Source organism: Macaca mulatta, chromosome 7, assembly GCF_049350105.2.
Source record: "Macaca mulatta isolate MMU2019108-1 chromosome 7, T2T-MMU8v2.0, whole genome shotgun sequence".
Classification (NCBI taxonomy): domain Eukaryota; kingdom Metazoa; phylum Chordata; class Mammalia; order Primates; family Cercopithecidae; genus Macaca; species Macaca mulatta.
This window is the reverse complement of record NC_133412.1, coordinates 165512360-165516358: the sequence shown is the minus strand read 5'-3', so window position 1 is coordinate 165516358 and position 3999 is coordinate 165512360. Positions and strand designations below refer to the sequence as shown.

The 3999-nt window shown below is 48.8% G+C and overlaps 1 non-coding gene across 1 annotated transcript; it reads right to left on the bottom strand.

Annotated features, from left to right (window-relative positions):
- Positions 1–1140: 1140 nt before the first annotated feature.
- Positions 1141–1243, bottom strand: LOC114679781 (U6 spliceosomal RNA). Its single transcript, XR_003731890.1, has one exon. It is a non-coding gene; the product is annotated as a U6 spliceosomal RNA (small nuclear RNA).
- Between the last annotated feature and the right edge of the window lie 2756 nt (positions 1244–3999).

The window sequence follows — 3999 nt, the reverse complement described above, 5'->3', positions numbered from 1 at the left end:
CCATGACTGTGCCACTGAACTCCAGCCTGAGTGACAAAGTGAGACCCTGTCTCAGAAAACAATGACAGCAACAACAAGAAAACTAAGGAAATCTGAAAAAGTATAGACAAGTTACTAATAATATATCAATATTGGTTCATCAATTGTGACACATGTACCCTACTATATGTTAATAGGCAGAAGTGAGAAGAGGCATCTAGGAACTCCCTGCAGTATCTTTACAACATCTCTGGAATTCCAATTCTATTCTAAAATATAAAGTTTATTTAAAAGTAAAAAAAAAAAAAAAAAGAAAGAAAGAAAAGAAAAGAAACAGTGTTATTTATGACCTTAAAAAATTAAAAATAACATCCCCTCTGAAAAATAAACCCCTAACACTTTCCAAACATACACTTTCCAAACATGACATACACAAATGATCAACACACAAAGGAAATTGGAAGAAACCTGTGATGTTTACCCTGGAGTGGATGCCTGTGGGGGAGGGGACTAGGATTAGACCTAGAGAAAGGCGAAAGACACAACCACGATAATCTCAAAAGAGGATTCAAGTCCAGATGGGTGGTGACAGCAAGCCATCAAATGGGGGACATCAGTCCCCCAAGTCCGTGCGCCTGAAATCCTTAAACAAAGGGAGGGAAAGGAAGAGAGAGGACCTGCCAAAGGTGGCCGGTGATCTCTGCAGCCACAGGAAAGGCAAACGCCTGTCTGGAGAGCATTCCTCGAGGTCGTGGGGGAGAAAATGGCCTGATCGCTGGCTTCTGCTCTCAGCAGAAGCTGCCAAGCACAGGACTCAGGCACGTGGCTCAGAGACAATAATTTTTTTTTTTTTTTTTCAAGATGGGAGTCTTGTTCTGTCACCTTGGCTGGAGTGCAGTGCTGCAATCTTGGCTTATTGCAATCTCGGCCTCCCAGATTCAAACACTTCTCCTGCCTCAGCCTCTGGAGTAGCTGGGATTACAGGCATGCCCACACCTGGCTAACTTTTGTATTTTTAGTAGATATGGGGTTTCACCATGTTGGCCAGGCTGGTCTCAAACTCCTGAGCTCATGATCCACCTGCCTTCGCCTCCCAAAGTGCTGGGATTACAGGCGTAAGCCACCATGCATGGCCAAGAATTTTTTTTAAGAACATTTTAAAAATATATGGAATACTTCACGAATCTGTGTGTCATCCTTGCATAGGACCATGCTAAGCTTCTCTGCATTATTCCAAGTTTGGTATATGTGCTGCCAAAGTGACAATTTTGTGCCTGCTGCTGCCACCTCCACCACCCGACCCCAGGCAACCTTATCTAACCTCCTACATCTCAGCTTCCTCATCTGTAAAATGGGCAAATGGGGATAATAATAACGACTTCTGAGGGTTAAAAGAGGTAAATGCATAAAAAACACTTTCCTGTGTCTGATACATAACGTCTTGATAAATGGTCACTATTATTATTTTAAATGGTTTTTCGAATCCATTTTCCCCTTAGGCCAGATTTGCAATTCTTTCCAGCAGGAAACAGGTTTCATTGTCTGCCCTGCCCATAACTCTCTTCTCAGAACTTGCTTCTCCAAAGGGCAAGCTGTAAGACCCTTCCCCTGTCCCCACTACCTGGCCTGTCCTGGCCACCCTGATGGGACAGGAAGTCTGACTCAAGTGAGCTGATGGGGTTAAGTTCTCTCAATAGTTTAACCTAAGAGGCCACCGAGTTTAGTGAATTGGTAAGAAAGAATGCACTGGACTTACATGGTCTCAAGGAGTCTCGGTCTGACCCAGTTGACACCCTGTGGAGTCAAAGTCACCCAGAAGTTAGGGGAGCAGAACAACGTGTGATCTGGTTTGCAGAGGTGGGTGGAGCTCAGAGAGGCAGCGAAGATGAGGAGAGTTCGCGGGAGGCCTACCTGCGCTTCCTCAACTAACTCCATCAGATTCCCTAATCCCTTTCAAGAAAACTCCTTTTCACTTGCATTTTTTGAATGGGTTTCTATTTATTACAACCAAAATAGCCCTGACTGAAATTTACAGGCACGTCTTACCCACCAGACTGGGACACCATCTGCAGTCCTAGCACCTAGTGTGGTTCTAGATCAATAGCTGATTGTTAAGAGATGAAGGAAGGAGGGAAGGAGGGAAGGAGGGAAGGAGGGAAGGAGGGAAGGAAGGAAGGAAGGAAGGAAGGAAGGAAGGAAGGAAGGAAGGAAGGAAGGAAGGAAAGAAGGAAGGAAGGAAGGAAGGAAGGAAGGAAGGAAGGAAGGAAGGAAGGAAGGAAGGAAGGAAGGAACAAACAACACAGTCAGGCCTGTCCAGGCCCTCACCCTTTGCCAGTGTCCCTGCATTCAGCCTCAGCCAGTTCCCCTGGCCCCTGGTGGTCTTTTGGTTGGAAGAAACCTCCCCTACATGTCCCAGGATCCCAAAAGGCCGGAGGAAAAGCAGTCAGTTGAGTTACAGAGCCTGGAGTTCCCAACACACAGGGACGTCGAGAGAGAAACCGCTGATGGCCAAAACGTCATCACAGAAGACACAGTTAATCCAGGGAGGCTGGCTGTTTCCAGGGCACAGGAAAGGGCACCTGCTTTGTCGATGTGCCGAGCAATGTGCTGCGGACGCCTTACACAAGGTGTCCTGTGCAGGTCCTGAGCCTGCTGGCCCCCAGCCACTTCCCCTGCTAACCAAGCTTCCGAGCTCCCTGCTGGGTGGGTCCAGCCAATGGAGGCAGCGGTGGGAGATTGGAGGGTGAGGGACAGGGAGAAGCTGGGCTATTTCTCCTCCTCCCTCTGCCTCAGATAGCACCCCGGCAAGAGCTGTGTGTGGCCACTGGACCAGCCCCCTGGGGGTCCAGCCCCAACCTGGCAACCTGAACCCTGGGCTTCAGTAACACCACCTCCTCCCTGTAGCCCCCAGCTCGCAGTTGTGTTCCTGCTGGTCTCTGGATTGCCTCACCCTCCCTGACTTGGCCTCCAAGCTTTGCCATCACTCATGTAACCAATTCCCTGTATTAAAGTAGCTTTGTTTGAAATTCTCCAGGGGTTTCCATTCCCTGGCCAAACCCGTGTGGTTGGTATTATTTCTGGGCTGCAATGAGAAAACAAAACTGCAGGGGGAAGTAACTTGACTCTGGCTATACCGCTAGTAAGTGGCAAAGCTGCATTTGAAGCCAGCTCTGTCTGACTCGAAGGCCACGTTGCATCTGCACACCCCCTTCCACTGCCCTTGGGCAGCCATCCACCCTCTAGGGGAGCTGGCCTCAGTTCCACCTGTACCGGTGCCGTCTTAGGAAGGTCTCCTAGCCCTCCCAGGCGATTTGGCAGCTGTTGCCAGGCACGTTAAGCTCAGACACGTGGCCCCAGTCCGAAGCTCTGTTCCTAAGGTTGGAAAATGTTTGCCCTGTTTCTTTCCCGCAGACTGTGAGAACAGGCTGTTCCAATGAGACCTGAAAAGCTGCCTTTGGTGGACTGACTTCCCTGTCCCCTCAAAGAATGTCAGTCCTGAGGGTCTGTAATCTTCTCACTCCCAAAGTAAGAGGTGAGTTATTTTTCCCAGTGTGCTTCCCACTCCTGCCTCTGTCCCACAGGAGACTGGAGGTTCTTCTGTTTGAGAAAATGTTAAATGATCTAGATCTTTCATAGTGTCTGCTGACCACAGCATCACCTGAGAGCTTGTTGAAAATACAGGACTCCACTCAGGGCCTGCAGAGTCATGGTGTGTTGTTTTGGGGGGCTTGGGGGGTTTTTTTTGGAGACAAGGTCTTGCTCTGTCACCCAGACTGGAGTGCTGTGGTGCCATCACAGCTCACTGCAGCCTCTACCTCCTAGGCTCAGGCAATCCTCCCACCTAAGCCTCCAGAGTAGCTGGGACTACAGGTGCGTGCCACCACATTTAGCTAATAGATCAGCCTGGGTAATATAGTGAGATCCTGTCTTCACAAAAAATTTAAAATTAGCCATCATTTCTGTAGAGACAGGGTCTCACTATGTTACCCAGCCTGGTTTCCAACTCCTGGGCTCAGACAA